At 41.2% G+C, this 12,579-nt stretch overlaps 1 long non-coding RNA gene across 1 annotated transcript in view; it reads left to right on the forward strand.

The window, feature by feature from the left end:
• Nucleotides 1–9,463: 9,463 nt before the first annotated feature.
• The window catches only part of LOC121486297, a 50,665-nt gene continuing 47,549 nt past the window's right edge, over nt 9,464–12,579 (forward strand). Inside the window, exon 1 of the long non-coding RNA XR_005986597.1 lies at nt 9,464–11,044. This is a non-coding gene — a long non-coding RNA (uncharacterized LOC121486297). The remainder of the gene's footprint in view (nt 11,045–12,579) is intronic.

Consider the following 12,579-nt stretch of genomic DNA (forward strand, 5'->3'; position numbering starts at 1 on the left):
AGTTGTCCACTTTTGCAGCCTGGGTCCTGAAATTAAAATGAGTAGGCTGAAAATTCTAGTTCATTAGACAATTTCAACAGACTTTAAGCATATTTTGTGTTAAGCTAGGCTCTGTCTGCTTCCTGGCTGGCTGGGCTCTAAAGCCTAGAGGTGCTGGGCACCTGGTATGTGGCTGTAATAATTTGTTTGGCGAGTTGTGTTCTGGTAAGTCTCTTTTCTCATTGCAAGAACTCACCTCATGGTTATAAGGGGGATTTTGTTTTGCACAAAGGACTAGGGAAGTCCAACACTAGCAGGTAACCCTGCAGTTTCTTACTGGCAAAGATTTGTTGACCCTGTTTCTTTAGTATGGCCATGTGTGTTCCAGCTTTCCTCCTAAGGCTATGAGCAGAGATCTAAATGAGATAATTATGCAGACTATTTAAAAACTTTTTAAAAATAGAGTGCTCCCTGTAAGGAACTATTTCTTTTTTTCCTTATAGTGAGCATATAAAGCAATTTGGATGCATCTCCTTTATACCTTTAGGAGTGGACTGGAAGACAAGGATTGATTTAGATGTGAAAGGATTTTAGATTTCTAAAGTTATAATAGATTAGTAGCTCTCCTAAAAGCCTCACATATGGAAAATGCATTCCTTTATTCTAACCCTGTGGAGCAAGAGCAGAACGTCACAGTAGTAATTTTGTTTGGCAAGATGAAACATATTTTTAAAAATATTTTTATTTATTCATGAGAGACAGAGAGAGGCAGAGACATAGGCAGAGGGAGAAGCAGGCTCCCTATGGGGAGCCTAATGGGGGACTCAATCCCAGGACTCTGGGATCACAACCTGAGCCAAAGGCAGATGCTCAACCATTGAGCCACCCAGGTGCCCCAGAAAGATGATATTTGTAACAACTTTTGGGTTAGTTTTTATTTTTTCCTCAAATGGTAGGAAAAATATGTAAGAGAGAAGGGGATGAATTCTTGGAAATAGCAGTGAATTACTCGGCTATCATAATGCACCAAGACCAAATCAGGTGAGGGATTTCTTTTCATAGGCTAAATTATACATTTGCCCAATAGAGTCACACAGTAGAATTCTATTTTAAAAAAGAATTTAACTTTTTATTGATTGAATACAACTTCAGTTTTCCTGGGCTCTCCGCTGGGAAAATCCTAGTGAGGAAGAGAACAGTAGTGTTGATAAATGTAAATGGTCAATGGTTAAAAATACTTCGTATTGTTTTTGGTTTCTATGTTTCCTGACTACAAATCTCCTGAAGTTGACAAAATGGCTCATAGCACAGAGTACATTCTGATAAATAGGAGGCAATTACTTTTCTGAGTTCCTCTGTCCTCTTCTCCATTGTGGCTGAGAAATGATTCTGACTATACAGTTTAAGTGCATTTTGGCCTGCCTGCATGGGCAGCCCAGGAGCAAACTACTGCCTTGCTGGCAATGCAGGCTCTGAGGAACCTCAGGTTGGAGGGCCTGGGTGAACTTGGTATAGGCAGAGCTTCTGATATCACCTGTTTGTGCCATGCAGTAACTGTTCAGAATGCTTGGATGGAGGATGTCTGCAAGTTGTAGTGGTCTTCAGAACAAGAATGTGTCAGTTGGGGATGCCTGGGTGGCTGAGTGGTTGAGCATCTGCGTTCAGCTTGGGGCGTGATCCTGGGGTCCGGGATCGAGTCCCACACTGGGCTCCGTGAAGGGAGCCTGCTTCCAGGGAGCTTGGAGAGAGGTCTCTACCTCTCTCTCTCTGTATCTCTCATGAATGAATAAATAAAATCTTTAAGAAAAAAATAAAAGAATGCATTAGTTGGGCAGAAGGTGAGATAGTGGGGACAAGAGACGATGGGCAGAGAAAAGGAGTAATAATTTTCAGAAAAGCCTAGAATTTATTACAAAATAATTACTCAAGAAATGTTTTCCGATTATCTACCATGTGCAGTACACTCCTGTTATGGGGTACTGCTAAAGAAGTTGAAAATATCATACCTGTCCCTGAGAATTTCACTGTCTCGAAAGACTTGTATGGATGGATTCAAGACTTTCCAGGATTAAGGGTTAAATTGTGTGATTAGGTAATGGATACACAGGATTATTTCTTGCCCTCTTCCCAACTTTTGCCACACCAACCCAGAATATTTAAAAAATGCAGTGGGGATCTCATTGCTTCCCTGCTTCCTCTTGCTTCTATTAGGCTCAACTCCAAATTCCTAAGCAAGGCTGATGTGAAGGGCTGCCTGGGCCTCCCTTACTTCCATGCTGTCCCTGTCCTTGTTATTGGCCCTGGCGGAGTTTCTCTGCCAGTCCACACTTGTGCTCAGTCACATCCTATCTTAGTGTTTTAACATTCTGTTCTCTTTGCCTGTATGCACTTTTACCTGTTCCTCATCGGTCCACAGGCTGTTTTTCCTTCAGGATTTCTTCTTCTTCCTTTTTCCTCCTCCTTCTTCTTTGATTTTATTTTCTTAGTCCCCAACATGGGGGCTCGAACTCACAACCCTCAGATCAAGAGTTGCATGTTCTACTGACTGAACCAGCCAGGCACACCCAGGATTATTTCTTCTTCTTCTTTCTTCTTTCTTCTTTCTTCTTTCTTCTTTCTTCTTTCTTCTTTCTTCTTCTTCTCCTTCTCCTTCTCTTCCTTCTCCTTCCTTTCTTCTTCTTATGGATTTCTTCTTAAATGTCACTTCTTCCTAACCACCAGATGCTTCATAGGATTTTGTGCTTTTCCACTGGTGGCACTGCTCACATTTGAGCTCATTTGTTTTGTTTGACTGTTCTGAGATCTTGGTCTCTCCTGTTATTTGGTGATCTCCATGGGGTCAAAGGCAAGGGTCATGTTCCTCTTGATCCCTGCTGTATCTCCAGCATTTGTCTCAGAGCCTGACATCAAGCAGGTGCTCTATAAGTAAATGACAATGGATAAATGAACAAATGAATGAACAAATGAATGAGTGGATATTGTGGAAGGAGGGATTCCTCTGGGCTGGTATAGTTGTCCTTTCAAAGCAAATGGTCTCTCCTACTAGGGCACTTGTATGTTGTATAAATGTCGCATTTGTCTACACTCATGTACCCATAAGCTCCTAGACAGCAGGGGCTGGATATTAATAATCTTTTTATCCCAGAGTCTGGCTCACATAGAAACTCAATGATGATTTGTGGGATGAAGGATGCATTGTGGATGAATGGAGGGGGACTTATCTGGTTTTTAAAACACGCTTGGGGATGAGAGGAAGGTGGAAGAAAAGTGAATTTAAGCATCCAAAATAGCAGTAAGAGTTGGGATACAAACAATATCAGGGTTAAAATAAAAGCTGAAAACCTGAATTTAAAAAAGTAGCCACCAGAAGCAGCCTGATGGGATGTATTCATACTAAGATTGGAGGGTTGATATGGGGAGATCACCTGGAATTTCCCCAGCCGAATTTAATTCCTTGTGTGATGTCCATCTTTCAGCTTGCTGTTCACCTCGTGAGCTTTAGCCGTTCAACACATATTCATCAAGCATGTATTCCATGCATTCCCAATGGGGGAAATATGCTCCCAGAACATGAAAATTGGCTCTTGGGGAGGGGTGGTGAAAAAAATCTTACTGTTTTTATGTATGACGTACAGACATACATATAGCATATAAACAGTATACCTGTGGTATTAAAATTTCATAGTGGGGGTGATTAGGAAAAAATGTCTAAAGAGGCTCTTTCAGGGATGATAATGAAAAAAAGTTCTCAGGTTGAGAACTGGCTGACTACACTAGGCACAATTCTGGTCAAAGTGCATATTTTCATTCTTATGAGACAGATAGGTAATAAATAAATAAGCAGAATTGTCACAGAATAGAAATTTTATGAAGGGGGTAGCCCAGGTGGCTCAGTGGTTTGGGCACCACCTTTGGTCCAGGGTGTGATCCTAGAGACCCGGGATTGAGTCCCACATTGGGCTCCCTGCATGGAACCTGCTTCTCCCTCTGCCTATGTCTCTGCCTCTTTCTCTCTCTCTCTTTCTCTCTCTCTCTCCATCTCTCATGAATAAATAAAAAAAAATCTTTAAAACAAAAAAGAAAAAAGAAATTTAATGAAAAAAAGCAGGGCAGGGGGATGGAGCACACAGGGGTGAGAGTGAGCATGTTTGTGGTTATTTTAGCTTGGGGGTCAGGTGATCCTAATGAGATGACACATGAGTCTGAAAGAAATGAGAGGTGAACATTGCAAATATTTGGAAGAAGAACATTCCAGGAAAAGGAAACAGCCTGGGGACTCAAAACAGCAAGGAGGCCACATGGGTAGGAGTGGGTGAAGGAAGGATGGTAGGAAATGAGCCTGTGATGGAGGCCACATCACACAGGCCTGCAGGCCATGCTAAGGGGTCTGGACTTTGCTCTGAGTGTGAAGGAAGCCATTGGAGAGCTTTAGGCAGGGAAGTGGCATAATCTGATTCACCTGCTGGGAAGATCCCTCTGGCTGCTGTTTGAGGGTAGACCATAGAGGCAGGAGTGGAACAGGGCAGCAAGGAGGTGGTTGCTGGGGTCTAGGTGTCAGGTGATGGGTCTTGGGTGAGGGTAAAGGGTTAGATTCCTCTATGCTGTGAAGAAGAACTCTCAGGATTTGTGGAAAGTTGAATGGAGGGTGTGAAAGAAATGAGTCAAATATGCCAGGGTTCTAGCCTGGGCCTCTGAGTTCCACATACTGAGCCAAGGTGGACTGTGGGAGGAGGGTATCTTCCTAGGGGCCAGTCACAGAGTGAGGTCTTCCTTCCACCAGCTGCTGGCCCCTCTTGTTGAGGCCTGCCTGAATATGTGTTACATGTTACCTCCTACAGTTACTTATTTTTCATCTCTATACCTTGGCACCTTATTTTCCTTTAGGGAAGAAATTTTCTTTATTTTTTAAACTTTTTCAAGAGGCAGTCAGTGGGGCAGAATGGTTAGAGGTGTTAGTTATGAGGGCACCTTGGTGACCCAGTCCATTAAGTGTCTGACTCCTGGTTTCAGCTCAGGTCATTATCTGAGGGACATGAAATTGAACCCCATGTTGGGTTATGCACTCAGTGCAGAGTCTGTTTGAGATTTGTTCCCTTTCCCTCTGCCCTGCCTGCTGCTCATGCACAAATGCTCTCACTCTCGAATAATAAATAAAATCTTTTGAAATGTTAGTTTTGTGTGTGCTAGTTTGAATATATTAACTGTTTACCTTCTAGTCCTCCTACTTCCTTCCCTTTCTCTTCCTCCTCTCATTTTTTTTTCTTCTTGTCAAGTAGAGATGGCAACAATATCTACTTCCTATGGCTTGTGAGAGTGAAGCGAGATTTGCATGTCAAGTGGCTTGTGTGGGTCTGGCAAACAGTTGTCACCTGGCAGTTAATGTTGTGTGGCTCCCCACTTCCCATTAGATTTTTTTGTTGCTGACTCTCTTATCTCAGGGTCATCCATGTTGGATCACATTAGGGTGTAGATATCACTTTTTCCTCTTCCATATCTTGGTTTTCCTTCACATCAAAGGAGGAAGCAAGATTTACTTAAGAGATGAAACAGTGGAGTCCCTCCAAGGCAGATATGTACATTGTTCATTGCACTGTATTCTTTTTTTTTTTTTTTTTAAAGATTTTATTTATTTATTCATGAGACACACACACACACACACACACACACACACACACACACACAGAGGCAGAGACACAGGCAGAGGGAGAAGCAGGCTCCATGCAGAGAACCTGACGTGGGACTCAATCCCAGGTCTCCAGGATCAGGCCCTGGGCTGAAGGCAGAGCTAAACCACTGAGCCACCCGGGCTGTCCCATTGCACTGTATTCTAAGTATAAAAGGCTACATTTAGTTGAGGGTGATAGAGAAGCCATTACATGCCACCCAGGGAAGCAAGTGCCAGTGGATCATTCTGAGTAGGCAAAATTGATGCTACAGCATGAGCAGTACAAGACATGTATATAGTAATCACCAAATTGTGTGGATCCAACCAGAATAAAAAAATGCCTGGAGTTTTGGCTTAGGGCCATGGATGAATGGAGCATGAAGCCTGGCATGGAACAAGAGTGAAAGGCATGGGTGTAGCACAGCGATAGATATAAACAAATATAAGTATAAGCAGAGATTAAAATATGTAGCTGCCTCTTTCCCTTTTGGTATTTGTTTTTTTTCCCCCTTTCTGTATTTGTCACAGACTTTGTTAATCTGTCACATCACTTATTCCTGATTCTGATATAAAACACTGTTTATTGAATGTTTACTTCATGCCAGGCACTGTGTTCTAGAACCATTACCTGGCTTAATCCCAACAACTTAGTGACGTAGATCTACTATTATCCTTATAGTACAGGTGGGAAAAATGAGTCTCAGAGAGGTCAGTAACTTGTCCAGGTTCACACAGCTGGCCAGTGGCAGAGCTGGGATTACAACCCTGGTAGACAAACTCAAAAGCCTGTTCTTTAATCATTTTGTGTTACTACCCTTAGATATGCCCAGATGCTACCTCAGAATTCTTCTACCTGGTAAATTCATTCTCATCTGCTTCATTAAAATTTTGAGATTTGGGTTCATATTACAATTGATATTTATTTGTTCATTCATTTGTTCACTAATTAAACAATACTTTTGTGCATCTACCATAGATGGGCACAGTGTTAGGTGCTAAGGATTTAGTAGTGAATAAGACATTATCCCTGATCGGGGCTATACTTAGTGGAAGGATCACTTCTTGTTTAGGACTCTCAGTGGATAGGAAGCCTCAGAATTTGTGTGATTTGGTACTTAGTGCCTCTTTCTCTGCATTGAACCAGAAAGTATCCCAACTGATGATGGAAATTGGCAACAATCTGAAAAATGAATTATGATGCCCCAGCACGTACCCTGGACCAAAACTGAGCCAGCCACTAACTTTTTCTGACTTGACTGATTAAGCTATTTGATCTTGGGCCTTAATTATAACTCATGGTCAAGCAATACTTTCTCATGCATTGTTCCTTTGCTCCTTCCATGAAAGAGATTTATAGTTGCAAATTATGGAAAGAGGAGGTCTCTGATGTGCAGAGAGGTTATGTGACTTGACTAGTTCTTACAGTAGTAGGAAACAAGCTGGGACTAGAACCCAGTTCTAACTTCTAGCTCCTTGTTTTTATTATCTCATCATGCTGACATCCGAGAACCTTTAGACTTCCCATTTCTCCATCTATAAAATAAGGAAATTAGTGACATGATATCTAAAACTAACTTCCTTCCTTCCTTTCTTCCTAAACTCTGGAGTACCTACCATGATCCAGACATTATACTAAAGCTAGAAATAATGTTGTGGAAAATACACACAGACACATCCATCAGGAAAGTTAAAAGACAACCCACAGAATGAGAAAAATATTTGCAAATCATATATATGGGACTTGCATCCAGAACATATAAGGAACTATTACAAGTCAATAAAAAAGAAAACCCACTTGGGAAATTGACAAAGGATCTGAATACACATTTTTTCAAAGAATACATACAAATGTCCAGTAAACACATGAAAAGATGCTCACATCATTAACCATCAGGGAGATGCAAATCAAAACCACAGCAAGATACCACTTCACACCTAGTAGGATGGCTATGATCAAAAGAAAGAGAATAACAAATATTGGTGAGGATGTAGAGAAATTGAAACCGTCATATACTATTAGTAGAGTTGTAAAATAGTGTGGCCACTTTGGAAAACAGTCTGGCAGTTCCTCAAAAGGTCAACCATAGAGTTACCATATAACCCAGAAATTCTACTTCTAGGTATATACCCAAGATATATGAAAACGTATGTCTACACAGAAGATTGTACACAAGTGTTCACAGAGGCTTTAAGCATAATAGGCAAAAAATGGAAACAACCCAAATGCCCATCAACTGATGGATGGATAAATGAAATGTGGTATATCCATACAATGGTATATTATCCATTCATTGAAAGGAGTGAAGTACTCATACATGCTGAAACATAAATAAACTTTGAAAACATCATGCTAAGTAAAATAAGTCGGCCACAAAAAGTTCCATATTGTATGATTTCATTTGTATAAAATGCACAGAACAGGCACATATTTAGAGACAGAAAATAGATTAGTGATTGCCTAGGGCTAGGGGGAAAACAGAGTGCCTAATGGGCATTGGGTTTATTTTGGGAATGATGAAAGTCTTCTAATGATTATGATGATGGTTGCTTTCTCTGTGAAGACACCAAAACCAATGTATTGTACACTTAAAAAAAGATTTTATTTGAGAGGGAGGGTGAGAGAAGAGAGCACATAAGCAGGGGGAGGGGCAAAGGGAGAAGCAGACTCTCAGCTGAGCAGGGAGCCTGCAATGGGACTTGATCCCAGGACCTGGATATCATGATCTAAGCTGAAGGTAGGCACTTACCTAACTGAGCCACCCACGCGCCCCTGTACTGTACACTTTAAATAAGCGAATAGTATACAATGTGAATTATATCTCGATAAAGCTATTATATATATGTTAAAAACCCTAGCATGGTCTCTGCCCTTGTGGAAAACAGTCTTGCTGGGTAGATAAATATTAATCAAATAATTATAAGGAGAGATTTATGGTTACAAATTATGGTAAGTGCTATAAAGGGAAAGAACTGGATATTATGAAAGAGAATAGCAGGAGGCTAATGGGGGTTAGAGAAGAGGTATTAGAAAAACTGTAACATTCAGGTGCTCCAGCCGAGATTCCCAAATAGCACTGGCTTAGATGAGGCAAATATTTAATTCTTGCTGGTGCAGCAGTGCAGGTGTAAGCAGTCTAGGTCTCATACGGAAGTCCTACAATTTTCAAGGATCTTCTATATGTTGCTTCTTTTCTTCCCTTGGAGGAGGGGCTCCCCAGTCCAGGCAGTGAGAAGGAGAAAAGAGGCATTGGAAAGCTCATCACTTCTGCTCAGAGCCAGAACTCAGTCACACGAGGCTGGGATGTACCAGGTGTTCATGTGCCCAGATTAAATTCTAGGGTTCTATTACTATGAAAGGAGGGAAAAACAAAAGTTGGGTGAACAATTAGTGTTTGGTATTGATGGTCTCTCTGAGAAAATGTCATTAAAGGTGAGAACCCACGGATAAGTTGGTGTTAACGAGAGGGAAGAGTTTTCCAGGCAAGGGGATGATGATACGTGTCGGGGACATGAGGCAGGGAAGACCAGCTATATTGCTTAATGCTATTAAATGATGCACAATGTCTACTGCACACATCCCTCCCAATGCTTAGAACTTATGAGTGCCATGACTTGATCTGGGTTCGCCTTCCTTTTCTCTCTCATATTTTACAGGGCTGGGGCTGGCCAGGACCACGCAGAGGGGGGCTTTGTGCTGACTCCAGAAGGCTGGTGTGTATCCTCAGCTTTGAGAACTGAATTCCATGGGTTGTGTCAGTGTCAGACCTGTGAAGTTCAGTTCTTCAGCTGGGATATCTCTGTCGTCGTGGATTCAGGGACACTGCAGAGAGCAGACCGAAGGGTGGCCGAAGAACTTGGAAGACTGGAGACAGAAGGGCAAAGTCTCAGACTCTGAAAGAATAGGGAGGGGGGCTCATGGGAAAGGTACTTCTTTATTTGTGAGAAAACTTGAGTTCTATGCTGAGCAGGGTTCTGGCTAGCTAAATGAGCACTCTCTGCAGTCATTCTTGCTATAGCTGCTGCTGATAGATTACATATATTAATTATACTTATGGGGGTCCATCCAGGTACTATATATACTAAATGCTTTACATGCTGTTATAGGAGACTCTTGGGGAAAATCACTAATGAAACTTGAGACACCTAGCACTGCCATACAGTATTTTCCTTCTTCATGGGATCAGATAGAATTAATGGAATGTGACAATTTTTCTTTAGCATGGATTGCAGAGAGAACTAATTTCTTTTAAAGATGAGAATCATGGGTACATCCCTTTTATGGTCTCCCTGTCCCTTTATTTGAATCTCTATTTCCTTGCCTTCTATAAATACATTAGGGATACATTGTGGCTTTGTATTGCGAGCAAGGCATAAAGAGGCTTAATTAGACTTTACCAGGATCCCTAGTTTCTCCCAGGGAAAAAAGGATACAGAGGTTTTAAAGGCTCCTTCCATTTCCTGGCATGATTAGCTATATGTGGTGGGTTAAGCCCTTCTGTTGTCTTCCTCTGTCACCAAGTCAGTTAGGTCTATTCTGAAGCTCAAGTTTACTATGATGATGACAATTTCTACCTTTAAGCAGAGGGCTGAGGCTGTATAGTAATACCTGGACTTTCATTAGGTTTTAGATTTGATGGGGGAATAAGAAGTGTGCTTCATCTCTAGGAAACTCATCTTCGATTCATCTTGGTGTCCTTGGTGTCCTGAAATGTCCATGCCTTGTAGTCTACAGAATGAAAGTGTGGTCTGGCCCAGAGAGGAGAGGCAGGCACAAAGTGGGAGGTCTGAGAGCATGTGCAGTCTCATACTGTCTTCTCAGTGACACTGAGTGCCTGCTGCATGTTGGGGCCTGTGCTCAGGGCATTTCTTGTATTTACACCAAGACTCATTTGGAAAATAGAGACAAATTAGCAAAGGGATATTGTATAAAAATGTGTAACTACATCCTATGAATGTAAAGGGGTGCTTGGTTCTTATGAAAGCCCCCTGGCATGGGTGTGGAGCATGTCTGTGCTCTCTGGGCTGTACTGATCTTATCAAGAACCTCCCCCTCGGCCCTCCCCCTCCTCACTTCCGCCCTTTGCTTACTAGATCTTTTGTCAGTGACTCATTCTTGGACCAGAACATTGGTGAATTTCAACTGCGACCAGAGATCAGTGTCCTTAGACCTAGACTGCTGGACAAAATCCAGAATTTACACCAGAAGCTCCACATACTCTGAGTTTTAGACCATCTGTGCTGTGAACTGTGACTTAGACCAAGAACTCTGATATACTACAAAAGTCTTATCCTTACTAGAGATGAAGTCTTCCTAAAGCAAACCTGAGGAATGAATCATGGAATGCACACATGCGTGTGTGTGCACATGCATGCACTGAAAATCGATAGCATAGTAGGCCTGTAAGTAGTGTTGATAAATGTTCACAATATATATATAAGACTTTCATTTCCTAAGAGGATTTGTATTAAGATTCCATTAAGTAATACATTTCCTGAGGATTTCTGAGGTTGTATTTGCTTTATTAAAACATATTTTATATAAGTAGAAAAAGCAGGTCACAAAATAACCTAGATTATACGATTCAATTTATGTAAAATTATAAATGTATATCGGAATATATGCATTGAAAGATGTACATGAGTTCATTATCAAGGATCATCTTGGGATGGTGGGAATTGAGATGTGTTTTCTATTCTTTGTGTTTTTCTCTATTTGATTCTTATACTGAGCATATTTAATTAAAACATTAGAGTTATTGAAGGAAATTTCACATACAATTATGAATCTAGACAGTGCTAGTACTGTGTGTTTGTTGGAAGTTATGATGTAGATGTGTGCCATGGAAGAGTGGAGAGAGGTTCCTGATGTTTTCAGTGAAGAAGGTAAGCATAGTCCAATATATAGCGTGATTTTTTTTTTTTAGGAGGAGCTCTGTGTGTGTGTGTGTGTGTGTGTGTGTGTGTGTGAGTTCAGTGGATTGTGGGTGGAAAGGAAGCAGGTGATTTTTTTCTCTCTGTTATTTACATTTTTCTGCCTAAATAAGAAAAAAGGGAACCCTCAATGTGCTGCTTTCCAAGAATCCATCCACAGTATAAACCAGTGGTTTTCAAAATGTATTTCCTGAACAAGCAACATTAGCATCACCTGACAACTTGTTAGAAATGTAAATCCTCAAGCTCCACCCAAGACCTAGTGAATAAGAAACTATGGGATTGGGGCTCAGCAACTTCTGTTTTAACAAGCCCTTTGGCTGACTGGTGCACACTGAGGTTTTAAAATCATAGGTGTCAGTCAAGGGGCATCCCTACTCCGCTTCACTGGAACGAAGCTGATTTTGACATGAAAGATGCTTTTCCATTCCTACAAATGTGCATACAGTTATTCTGCAAAACTTATCTCAGAGAGATGAACAGCAGGACCACAAAACCTCAAGATCCTTACCAATGATCTTTCCAGGAGTGAAGATCTCTAAGTTTTTAAGCTGCAAACTTTAAGTGCATAAAATCACCTGAAGAGGTGGTTAATTAAGGCAGATTATTGGGTCATTCCCCTGATCTATACACTTGGCATCTCTAGGGTACTACCATTTTAACCATTACCCCAAAGGGCTCCCATCAAAAGAAGTTCTAGGAAGACACTGAGTTTTTAAAGGCTTTTTCAAACTTCTGCTTTCTTTCTTTCTTTCTCTCTCTTTTCCATGTATCTTATGTTTCTTCTTTCTGTTTTCTCCTTTCCCTCCTGTTGTGATCGATGGGTTCTCAGAAACAGATTTATCATCCTTTTCACTCTGTGCTTGGGCGAGAGCAGGTCAGATGTTCCTGGAGAGGTGCCTTGGGAGTAATAATAATAATGGAAGTATTGATTTGTGATCCTCGAATAATAGGGGAAGGTCATGATTTATCAGCTCATGTTGATGAGACACAGTGAGAAGCTG

Source organism: Vulpes lagopus, chromosome 3, assembly GCF_018345385.1.
Source record: "Vulpes lagopus strain Blue_001 chromosome 3, ASM1834538v1, whole genome shotgun sequence".
NCBI classification, from domain to species: Eukaryota; Metazoa; Chordata; class Mammalia; order Carnivora; family Canidae; genus Vulpes; species Vulpes lagopus.